We start from the raw sequence: 12,603 nt of genomic DNA, 5'->3' as shown, positions 1-12,603 counted from the left end.
ATTGAGGTTCAAACCTTCTGTAACTCCAGTCCCAGCAGATCTGACGCCCTCTTCTGGCCTTCTTGGACACTGTACACACACACACTGCACTGGTATATACACAGTCAAAAATGCTCATACACATAAAAATGAAATAATAAAGTTTAAAGCTATAACAATGAAGCTTCCCATATAGATTTAAAAAAAAAAACCTTGAATTTCAAAGGGCTCACCAGGCCCCTAGAAAACTAAATCCAGTTTATTGACTTCAGCACATATCTAGTAAAACTATGAGACATCAAAGCTAAAGATCAAGTCTCCAAGGCTTTCAGGCACAAAGATCAATTAAGTTCCAGAAGCAAGAGCAAGCAGGCATCAGACACAGAGCTAGGTGCAGTCAGTGCACACATGTCATCCCAGCTCTGCAGGAGGCCCAAGGCCAGCCTGGGCTGCAGAGTGAGAGCCCTTCCCCTGACCCAGGCTTATGGAAAGCTTGCAGGGGCCTCCCTATCTCTGAAAGCTGACATTTATAGAGCTAAGTAAAGGCTGTTATCCCTGGAAGTTAGCCTTGGCATAAAGTAACTACTGGGGTCCTCTGCTGATTGAAATAAGTTCATCACCAAGGAGTGGGAACCAACCACCTGTCCCCAGCACAAAACTCCACTTAATGGGTATAAATGGGAAGAAGGGACTTGCAGCCTTGGGAGCACCCCACCAGCCCCCACAAGATGCAAATGTGCAGTTTGGGAGTCAGAAGCAGGAAATGACTGCACAGGCTCCGAATGCCATTTCCTAACGACACACAAGGGAAAGCTCCCACCTTACAGAGCACCTCACACAGGGCGGAGGCATTGGTCCTGGGAACTGCAGGATGTCCTACACATTGGGCCCCATGTCCCTGCTGAGGCGTTCTTGTCCCAGATCACATCCTCATTCTTATCATGACACATCAGATAAACTCAAGTGACATACATCTCCAAATACCACCAGTGGTCTCCCAAGCCTCAAGGCCATGGAAAACAGGAAGGCTGAGCCAGGGCACATTCCACTGGTACAACCTGAGGACCAGGATGGGACTCTGAGACAGAGAATAAGGCTAGGTTGATAGTCCATTTTTCACTTTTTTTGTAAAACAGAGTCTCACGGTGTATCCCTGACTGGAACTTATTAGGTAGACCAGGCTGACCTCAGACTCACAGAAATCCCCCTGCCTCTGCCTCCTGAGTGCTAGGATTAAAGAGGAAGAAGAGGTGGAAAGGGAGAGAAAGCAGGGAGAGGAAATGGTAACAGGGTAAGGATGATGTGAAATCAGGGGAAGGGGGAGAGGGAAATGGGGGGCAGGGGAAAGGAGGGAAAACTGGGGAGGAAGGGACCAGCAAAAGGAAGAGGGGACAGAGGAGGGAAGTTGTGGAGGGCATAAATGAGAATAAAACATGATATCTGTGTCCAGAAAGGACATAGTGAAACCCATTTCTTTGTATACTAACCAAAACTTAATGATAATTTTAACATATGTATAAAGGCACCCTGGTATAACTCATTACTTTGTATGCTCATCTAAAACATTTAATTGAACGATAAATAATTAGGACCAGCAAGATGACTCAGTGGGTGAAGGCATCTGCTGCCAACCTGATGCCCGGAGTTCAGTGACTGGAACCCATGTGATGGAAGAGAACTGACTCCTGCAAACTGTCCTTCCACCTACACATGCGCGCACACGCGTGCACACACGCGCACACACGCGTGCACACACGCACACACACGCGTGCACACATGCACTCACACACATATGCACACATGCACACACACACATATGCACACATGCACACACACATGCACACACACACACATACACACACATGCACACATGCACACACACACATACACACACACATGCACACATGCACTCACACACATGCACACACACACATACACACACATGCACACATGCACTCACACACACACACATACACACACACACACATGCACACATGCACACACACACACACACATCAATGTTTTTTTAAATAAACTAAAACAGAATTAGACAAAAATAAAACTTTGCTCTTTAATCCCAGCACTCAGGAGGCAGAGGCAGGCTGATCTCCGTGAGTTCAAGGCCAGCCTGGTCTACAGAGTGAGCTCCAGGACAGGCTCCAAAGATACTCAGAGAAACCCTGTCTCAAAAAACCAAAATAAAGTAAAATAAAACATTGCTTTTTAGAAAAAGAATACCAAATCAGGCATAGTGCTGTATGCCTTTAATCTCAGCACGCAGGATGCAGAGGAAGGTGGGTCTCTGAGAGTTTGAGGCCAGCCTGGTTTATAGAGTGAGATCCAGGACAGCTAAGGCAGAAGAAGAGGAGGAGAAAAGAAGGAATATCAGGACAGCACTTTTTTATGAGGGCCCCAGACTGGCAGGTGAATGGATGAAAGAGAGCTGTAACCATACAATGGAACGCTACTCAGCAATGATGAAAGAATTATTGATGCAGATGAAAGTGGGTCAACCCAGAAACACAGCACTCACGAAAGAGCCCAGACACAAAGGCACAGCCTGGTGGGTCTGTTCTTGTGAAGTGCAAGGGCTGAGCTAATGTGCCAAGGAAACAGAGCTACCTCTTCCTGTCGGGGCAGCAGGGCTGGGGAGGGCTCTTGGCATGGGGGATTCTTCTGTGTGTGCCAGGACTGGATGTGTGTCCTCATATCTATGCAACCCCAGGGGAAAAGTGCTTACCACCAAGAGATGCCACTGTGTAAACTTATCCCCCTCAAAAAAAGAAATCTAAACATAAAGCTTAGTTTAGTAAATCACTATAAACGAATGCCTTAATTTTTCATCTAAACCAGGCGGTGGTGATACACGCCTTTAATCCCAGCACTCGGGAGGCAGAGGCAGGTAGATCTTTGTGAGTTCGAGGCCAGCCTGGTCTACCAAGCAAGATCCAGGGAAGGCGCAAAGCTACACAGAGATACCCTGTCTTGAAAAACCCAAAAAAAAAAAAAAAAAAAAAAAAAAAAAAAAAAAAAAAAAAAAAAAAAAAAAAAAATTCAGCTACTTTGTCCACTACACTCCAGGCACCTCTAACAGTTGGAAGATATGGGGGAATCTGTACTCCACCTGTAGCCTTCCTTAAGTGCACCCTGGAGGTAGGGAAGAGAGTCAAGCATGGATCTTCTCAAAAAAGCTTAAAATCTACTGGAAGAAGCAAGATGGGGGTCCCCAAAGATGTCAAGAGGAAGAAAGATACCAGCGTACAGATGGCAGCAAGCACAGGAGTGGATGCTTACTGTCAGTAACCGCCACAGACATGCCAATCAAAACCACAGTGAGCGCTCACCAACCTAAGACAGAATGCCTGTGTGGCCTGGACAGGTGTCTCTGTGACAGGTAAGATGACCTGCTGACATCCCACACAACCTAAGTCAGAAGCTCATTTTTTAGTAAAAGGGGGAGACCTGTAGGTCCTTGGCCCCTGTTTTGGGTAACTGTTGCCTTGCTTGCTGACCTTGACCTTGACATCCTCCCGTTTGCCAATTCCCTGTGAGATTCCACCCTCCAGAATGCTTAAGGGATGTTCATTGTCTGTGTATCCAGCATATTGGGCATTAACAGCTTAGATGTAAGATTGTAAAGCATCAGAAGCAGGGTTCGGGATTTAGCTCAGTGGTAGAGCGCTTGCCTAGCAAGTGCAAGACCCGGGGTTCGATCCTCAGCTCCAAAAAAAAAAAAAAAAAGAAAGAAAGAAAGAAAAGAAAAAAGAAAAAGAAACCAAAAAAGCAAAAACAAAAACCATCAGAAGTGAACTTCTGCCCTCCGGGATTCTCCCATTGTGCTGTAAGCCTGTATTTAAGACCTCCTCCTCCTTCAATAAACAGCATTCGGCATTCAGAAGGAGGAGGAAAGGGAGGAGGAGGAGGAGGAGGAGGAGGAGAAGGAGGAGGAGGAGGAGGAGGAGGAGGAGGAGAAGAAGGAGGAGGAGGAGGAGGAGGAGGAGGAGGAGGAGGAGGAGGAGGAGGAGGAGGAAAGATCACAATGGGGAAACCCACAGAGACAGCTGACCGGTGCTAGTTGGAGCTCACTGACTCTGGACTGACAGCTCGGGAACCTGCATGGGACCAAACTAGGCCTGCTGAATGTGGGTGACAGTTGTGTGGCTTGATCTGTTTGTGGGGTCCCTGGCAGTTGGATCAGGACTTATCCCAGGTGCATGAACTGGCTTTTTGGAGCCCATTCCCTGTGGTGGGATACCTTGCTCAGCCTTGATACAATGGAGGGGGACTAGGCTCTCCTTCAACTTGGTATGCCAGACTTTGTTGACTACCATGGGAGGCCTTACCCACTCTGAGGAGTGGATGGGGGTAAGTGGGAGGGAGGTGAAGAGGCGGGAGAAGGGGAGGGAGAGGGAACTGGGATTGGTATATAAAATGGAAAAAATTTAATAAATAAATATATTTAAGAAAAAAACCACAGTGAGACACCACCTCACAGCCACAGGATTGTGAGTGCCCACAGAATAAACAGAAAGCAAGTGCTGTGCAGAAATTGTGACCTTTTATACCACTGGTGGGAATGGAAAATGAGGCTGGCACCATGGAAACAGCACGGCAGCATCTCAAACAGAATGCCATATGATGTGGAGCTCCGCTCTGGGTGGAGGCAGTGCTTTTGGGTTTAATCTCAGCACTTGGGAAGCAGAGGCAGGTAGATCTCTGTGAGCTTGAGGTCAACCAGGGCTACATAGTGATACCCTATTTCAAAAATAAATAAATAAAGAGTGGCTTGGGCATCCACACAGCTATGTTCATAGTGGACTCTGGATATAGACAGTATAAAAATAAGTTATTCCCACAGCCGTGTCCACAGAAGCACTGTACACGAGATAAAAATGTGGACAACACACACATACACTTAAGGATAAATGCAAACAGTTAATGGTCCTCCCCAGCCTTAAGAAGGAAGGAAAGGTGGCTTATCAGTTAAGAGCACTTGTTGCTCTTCCAAAGGATACTAGTTCAACTCCCAACACCCATGTCAGGCAGCTCACCACTGCCTGCAACTCCAGCTCCAGGGAACCTGATGCCATCCCTCTTCTAGCCTGTTGACACCAGAGACATACACAGATGAATTTTAAAAAATTAATTAAAGAGAAGAGACAGAAGGGGATGTCAGCACACTCAGCAATATAGACAAACATCACAGTGCAGCATGGGTGAGGCTTGAAGAAATGATGCTTGGTGAGATAAACCAGTCACAAGAAGATCCACCCTGTGATTTCACTTCTGATGTCTCCAGAACAGTCAGATCGGAGACGGGCACATGAGAGTTCAATGGAGAGTTGGCATCTAAGGGGGATGAAGTTTCAGATTTTTTTTTTCTTTCCAAGACAGGGTTTCTCTGTGTAGTTTTGTGCCTTTCCTGGAATTCACTTGGTAGCCCAGGCTGGCCTCGAACTCACAGAGATCCATGTGGCTCTGCCTCCTGAGTGTTGGAATTACAGGCATGTGCCACCACTGCCCGGCATGTTTCAGAGCTTTTAAAAAGATTTTTATTACTTTTGAATTTATATGTCTGTGTGTCTACATATGCAGGTTTCTACAGAAACCAGAAAAGTATGTCAGATATCCTGGAGCTGGAGTTGCAGGCACTCATGAGATGCCCAACATGGGTGCTGGGAACTGTACTCAGGCCCTCTTGAGACAAAAGAGGCTTATTCTGTCAGAGATAGCTAGCCTGCCAAGGGTCAGTATCCCACAAGTCTCCCCCATCTTTAATCTCTCCCACCTGTTAAAGTTGTTGTTTACACAAAGGCCCCTGTAGACAGCACCTGCCTTAGAGTAAAGACCCAGGGTTCCTCCACCTGGTGGTGCTTACTAGCTCTATTTGGATCATGGCACACCCTTTTATCAAAAAGAAATAATTTTTATTAAAAAAAAATTCCTTTGTGTGACACCAAGATTATTCTTTGTTTCTAACACTTGGAAGAGCAGAAAGGGCTCTTAACTGTTGGGCTGTTCCTCCAGCCCCTGAAGTTTCAGTTTTGCAAGATGAAAACAGAGCTGGAGGTAGGTGACGGCCATGGTAGTTTTGCAAAAGTATAAATGTACTTAATGCCGCAGAGCCATGCACTGCTCAAGAGAAGAAGTTCAGGTGTCTGATTTTATAACATGTGTATTTTGCCACAGTTAATACACACACAGCCTACCAAGTCACCTCCATCCCTCTTTAAGCCTGTCATGTAATGGAATCCCTAGAACAGTGGGAGATAGCAGCTTTCTCTGGTACCTCCAGAAAGGCCTCCACTGACCTTTCCTCTGGGTAGCCCTGCCTGGCCTATCTCCACCCTGAGATAGAGTCAGGGTTCATGCTGGGCATGTACACAGAAGGAGAAGATCTTGAATCTCAGTTCCTGGCTTACTTCCAAAACATTCTTCTCCTCCCGAGATTTTAATTCAAATACTATGTGGGTAGCAGGGTGGCAGAAGATCATTAGCCTTGGAGCCCAGGGAAGAGCACACAGGCTCCCAAACCCTGGCTCCAGAAGGTTCCTCTCTCCAGAATTTCAGCTGAGCTGGTGGAGGTTGGAAGGTCCCCTAACTCAGGCTTCCTGGTGATTCTTTGACATTTCACTCTGAACTGCTGAGGACATAGGCTTCACCAATGCCTGCTGGAAGTGGCAAAAACCTCCTATCAAAGGTGAGCACTGGGGCAACACAATCCTGCTCTGCATTTCTTCACTCTAAAAGACACCAGCCTAGAACCTAGAATAGCCTGGGTGTAGCAGGAGCATGTGTGTGTAACAAAACTGGGTACAATAAAAGACCATAAAACATCAGCAGAGGGGAAACAGCCAAGTTAGAAAGCAAGTAGTCGCTGGGTTGTGAGTTCAAGGCCAGCCTGGTCTACACAGTGAGTTCCAGGAAAGGCGCAAAGCTACACAGAGAAACCCTGTCTCAAAAAACCAAAAAGAAAAAGAAAAAGAAAGAAAGAAAGAAAGAAAGAAAGAAAGAAAGAAAGAAAGGAAGGAAGCAAGCAGTCAAAAAGTTAGGTGTACACCTATAATCCCCACACACAAGAGGCTAGGACAGGAAAAATGCCCTAAGTTTGAGGCCAAGCTGGGCAACATAGCCAGTTCAACCAAGCCAGCCTAGGTTACACAATGAGACACTGCCTCAAAACAACAAAGGGGGAAAAAGAAATAAAAAAGGAAAAGAAAAAGAGGTCTGGAGAGATAGTTCAATAGGTCTTAACCACTCTGTGAAAGTATAAAAACCTGCGTAGAATCCCCAGAACCCATGTGGAAAAGCCAGGTGTGGGGCGTGTGTCTGTGATCCTAGTGCTCCTACTGTGAGATGAGAGGTGGAGAGAGAAGAATCCCAGAGGCTCTGGAGACAGCTAGCTTAACATGTGCAGTGGTAAACAAGGGACCCTGTCTCAAGATGGAAGTTGAAGATCAATGTTTACTTCTAACCTCCATATATGTGTGACATGATGTGTGCACTCATCATGACTGTGCGCATGCACGCACACACGCACACCACATGCATACACAAAAGAGAAAAGAAAAAAGACTGGGAGAGAGAAAGAAAGCAACTAACCAGTAGGAAGGGATGTTTCACGGTATTGTTTTGTGCCAACTCACGTGGCTTTCTGGGAGCACAGTCCACTGCTTATGTCTGCTGTCTGAAGGGTGACTGGGATGGCCACATTTTCCTGCAACATGGAATCAGAGCTGCAGAGGAATCCAAAGCATGAAAGCATAGCTCTAAGGCCAGCAAGGCCCCAATGGTAAAAATGCTCCATGCTGGACCTGCCCTCTGATTCTCCAGTCCCAGTTGGGACAAGAAACACTAGGTAATCCAAGCTGGTTTACTACACAGGGGAGTGAAGAAAGAGATACACAACATGAAAAGGGAGCCAGGGCCTCAGCAGGGCAGACCAGACCTAAAAGGTGACAATCTGTGTGGACACCACAATAGACCTTGCCCTTGAGTTCCACCTACTTACTGCCAGGGACAGTCTAAGCCCCTCTGCAGCTCAGCTGTTCCCTTTACTGTGCCAGCCATGCCGGGCAAAGACTTCTGTTCAAGTCTCTCTATTCCTAGACAACCATCAACCATTGAGTATACCTACAGGGTTTGAGGAGACCTGGTGGATATAGTAGTCTTGCTGGCCTAGGACAGCCAGTGTGGGTTGCACCCTAACCAAGCCTCCTATATTCTTAACGCCCAAAGGAAACTCCCAACCGGGCTGTGAACCCTGCTAGCAGCATGCTCTTCCCAGCTCCAGACTGTGGCAGCTGTACCTAAGCTGGAAGACAGCCCTTGGTGCTGTCCTCTTCTCCAGCACCATCCCTCACTCTCACACACCACCACACCAGGACAAGGCAAGCCCAGTGGAGCACACATAGCCCTCCAGAGGCCACTTCCCTCCCAGCCATCTCCTGACTCCCTAAAACACACTCATGATATTGTCGCGACCCACAGCAAATCCATTCACATAAAGTGGGCTAAGAGCACTCATCAAGAAGGGATTGAAAAGTGTGGGATACGCATGGTGAGATATTGGCTTTGACAAAGAAGGATTTGCACCATGTACAGTAGCATGGCTGAACATGCTGCTTAAAAGCACGTTGAGGAAAGTCAAACAAGCCAATCACAGGAAAGGGACACATGGCTCCACTTGTGAGGTATCCACCACGGTCAAGCCAGACATCCATAAGACTGCAATGGTGGGCAGTAGGAGCAGACACGTGCTCTAGATATCTACTATAGGACACTGTGCTTACAGCTGATAATTGGCCATGATTGACACTAGGCGTGTTATGAACTTTATGTGTGGCTTTTCCCATTGCTGCCACCTAATACTAGGTCAAGGGGAACTGAAAGGAGGAGTGGTGTTATTGAAGTTCAGTTTCACAGCAGGGGGCTCGGCGGCCGGGGCTCTGAAGACAAGATGTTCACACATGAGTCTGTGGGAGACGTTTCACACTGAAACCATTATGCTTAGAATCTGTTAAGAGGATAGACATCCTGGAAAGTGCTCTCACCTGCTATAAAAGCCAAAAATAGAAGAGAGGTGGGGAGAGAGCCCATCTGGATGTTCTGACAGAGAAGGCCATGCTGTTCTCACTAGAGACCTAGGCAAGGGGATGGTGAAGGATTCACATGCAACCTTCGCCCAAGAGAATCAGGACGATGCCTGCACTGCTACTTATGACAGGGTTCCTCTTCCTTACCTCTCCATTTCTCATAATGACAACTTTTATTGAAGTCAGTACTGAGACAAGGTCATATTCTGTAACCCAGGTTGGTGGAGAACACTCTATAGCCCAGCCTGAACTCAAAGCAATCCTCCTGCCTCAGCCTCCAGAGAGCTGGGATTATAGGTACGAGCCACTACATCCAGCAATATTTTTTAAATTGTGATAACGTTTTTCCATTCTACCTGATTGTGAAATTATAATGAATACAAACTTCGGTACCCAAACTCCAGACCTTGAACTGGCCGGCTGACTGCTATCAGCCGCCACCTATGATCAGATTGTGGGTGGCAGATTCTTGCAGTGTGAGAAATGGGAGAGGCAAGGAAGCAAGGACCCCTAGTGAGAGGTTCTTTGGGCCATCAGGACTCATTCTACATCCATCTTTTCCTCTCCAAACCACAAGTGTACTTACCTAGTATTTGAACTAGCTGTGGTGGCTTGCACATGACTAACTCTTGTAAACTAGGATCAAACCAGTTTGTACAGCACTTCCTTAAAGCCATGGAACCTGGCTCTGCCAGGGCAGTCCCTGGCAGGGGGACACAGGTTCACAGACACAGAAACCACATGGAACCACATGGGCTTGGCCAGCGCTCTTCTTGCAGAAAACACTCTAATGTTTACGCGTTTCTGTGCCTCAGAGTTTAGTTACAAGAAGGTAAACCAGGTTCCTCCTCACCTGGTGTAGAGTAAAATACTGCAGGTGAATGCTATAAGAGTATAAATTCACAACCACACTTTTGCTTCCTGAGAGAAGAGGGCCAAGAAGGCCTTGTGCCCTGCTTTTTAATTTCGTACCTTGGTAGAAAGAAGTCCCTGGCCTTCTTCGCTCCACCCACACCACAAGCTGGAGGCACCCCCTCCCGCAACTCTGCTCTCTAGTTTGGGACCCACAACCACGGCCAGAACCATTTCTGGTGTCTGTGAGTCACCGGCCCCTTCACCACCAGCTTCCTATATTTACAGGCAGCCTGCAAAGGGGGCTTTGAGCGTTTCACCACCTTGTGGAGAAAGCCTGAATCTAGCCAGGAAGCAGAAGGGTTTTTTGTTTGTTTGGTTGGTTTTTATCCTAACTGTTTTTTTAAACAGGCGAGGTCAACGGATAGGCAGATCTTTTTCCTCAGTTAACTGGCCAGGCCAGTGTCCTCTCACCAACTCCCAAACGCAAGCAAACGGTAATTCGGTAGGCTCCGCATATCCTCAGCATCCCACTGCTGTATGTCCATCCCGGAAAGGGGGACCTGGGAAAATTTTAAGCCACCTGCCCCAAAATAAAAATCTAAAAAGGCCCCGGCAGCACCATCCCGGTGGAGGTACTGTAGAGACAAGTCGCGAATCCCTGGCGGTGGCGCACCTGCGCGTCCACACCCAGCGCAGCGTCACCCGCGGCTCCCTAGGCCTGCGCAAGGCTGGCCCTGCTCCCGCACACCGCGGGAAACCAGGGCGGTGAAATAAATGGCCACTGGAGAACGAGAAATCTCCTAGAGAGGCAAAGAAGACCCCTCAACCCAGGCAAGGCCTCCGGACCCCTGATCACGGGGGTTAGGAGGGAGAGGTCGAGCAAGCCCCGCCACCCTGCTCCATCACGGTGCCATCCTGCTCCATCCCGGTGCCACCCCGAGAGTCGCCACCCTGCGCCATCCCATCCACCCTGGGTGTCGTCACCCTTCTCTATTCCGGTGCCATCTCCGCCACTCTGGGCGTCACCACTTCGCTCCATCCCGGTGTCATCCCCGGCACCCTGTGCCACCTCCAGCCCGCATCGGCCGGCCCTAGATACTCGCTGCCAGGTGCCGGGCGGAGCGTAAAGGGTCATGATGAGCGCGCTCCTCGTCCCCTCCCCGGTCAGCTGTGGGGTGCGTGGGATCCCAAGGACCACGCCACTGCTCACCAAGGTTCCCCACGATCAGGCTTCGGGCGGCGGCGTCCGACGGCCCGGCTCAACCATCGCAGTGTCGCTGCGGCGGGCGGGGGCCGCGCGTCACCGCGGGCAGCGCCCCGAACCCTGGCCCGCCCCTGCGGGCGCTCCAGCCGGCGCCGGCCCAGCGTCGCCCGCCCCCTGGCTTCCCCAGATCGCTTCGCTTATCCTTAAGAAACAAGTCTCAGGTCCGTTAAAGTGAGAAGCGACATTGTGGAAAATGACCCTGGGGCCGCAGAGGACCCTGCTGCGCCAAGCGGGCTTCTAAAAACCAGCCAGCTCAAATATGCCTGCGGGTCGCCGAGGGCCACGCGCGTACGAGGGACTATCCGTGGTAGGAATCACTCACCCTCATTGCGCGCTGGATGTGAGCAGCCATGAGCAGCGCCCGCGAGTTGCACGTGGGTGTTCCAACCCTTAACCCTTGGCTTCCCGGCTTCAAGAGCGGCTTTCCAAGGCTCTGGTGGGAGAGAAACGCTTTCAGGCTTCAGCGAGCAATTGTTCCTATCCCAACACCCAGAGTTCTGCCCTCCCTCTTCTCTCTGCCCCCTGCCCCTTCTTATACTGGAGATGGAACCTAGGGCCAAGTGCTTTGCCAATAAGCTGTATCTCAGCACTGTGTTGCCTCACTTTGTTTTGTTTTGTCCTGTGATAGGGTGTCCTAGTGTCCTTGATGAAAAGCAACTTAGGGAACAAATAAGTTATTTCAGCTTTCAATTCCAGTCTATCGTTTTGGGAAGCACACAGCAGGAACTTCGAACAGCTAGTTACATCATATCTGCAGTCAAGAACTGAGAGGAACTAATGCCTGCTTGCTTGCTTGCTTGCTTGCTTGCTTGCTTGCTTGCTTGCTTGCCTGCTTGCCTGCTTGCTTGCATTCAGCTCCATTTCTTCACTTTTATACAGTTGGGGGGATGCGGGAGTGCTGCATAGGAATGATGCCACCCACAGGGAACTGGGTCTTCCCACATCAATTAAGACGATTCCTTACAGAAATGCCCACAGGTCAGACCAGTGTAAACAAACTCTCATTGAGGCTCTATTCCCAAGAAACTCCATCTAGCTTGTGCCAAGTTGACAATTAAATCACATCCAGGGATTGTGGTATACACCTTTCATTCCCAGACAGAACTCTCTGCGCCTGGTCTATATACTACATAGTGAGTTCCAGGGGAGCCAGGGCTACATAATGAGACACTGTTTCTAAATTAATATAAAATAACCTAACCAAGCATATGCTCCTTGGGTGTCTTGGAACTTAACAATATTGACCAGAGTGGCCTCAGTTTACAATGAGCCTCTGCATCTGCCCCCGGAGTGCTGGGATTACAGGCACACTGACAACTGGGTTTGTTTTTTTTAAATTCCGTGACAGGTCTCACTATCGTCCTCTGGCTATGTAGCCAGGCAGCTCTTGAACTTGCAATATTCTTGCCG

General features: G+C 48.7%; 1 protein-coding gene across 12 annotated transcripts in view; it reads right to left on the bottom strand.

Annotated features, from left to right (window-relative positions):
• Jakmip3 (Janus kinase and microtubule interacting protein 3) overlaps positions 1 to 11,567 on the bottom strand; it is a 109,528-nt gene extending 97,961 nt beyond the window's left edge. For 5 of the 12 annotated variants that reach the window (XM_036197671.1, XM_036197743.1, XM_036197732.1 and 2 more), the window contains exon 1: positions 11,140 to 11,505. The gene's annotated coding sequence lies outside the window, so the exon portion shown is untranslated. The other 7 variants (XM_036197779.1, XM_036197786.1, XM_036197801.1 and 4 more) reach the window with 4 other exon arrangements.
• Between the last annotated feature and the right edge of the window lie 1,036 nt (positions 11,568 to 12,603).

The sequence above is a fragment of the Onychomys torridus genome, chromosome 1, assembly GCF_903995425.1.
Source record: "Onychomys torridus chromosome 1, mOncTor1.1, whole genome shotgun sequence".
NCBI lineage: Eukaryota > Metazoa > Chordata > Mammalia > Rodentia > Cricetidae > Onychomys > Onychomys torridus.
Note: the sequence above shows the minus strand (reverse complement) of the source record. Positions and strands in the feature narration are given on the sequence as shown.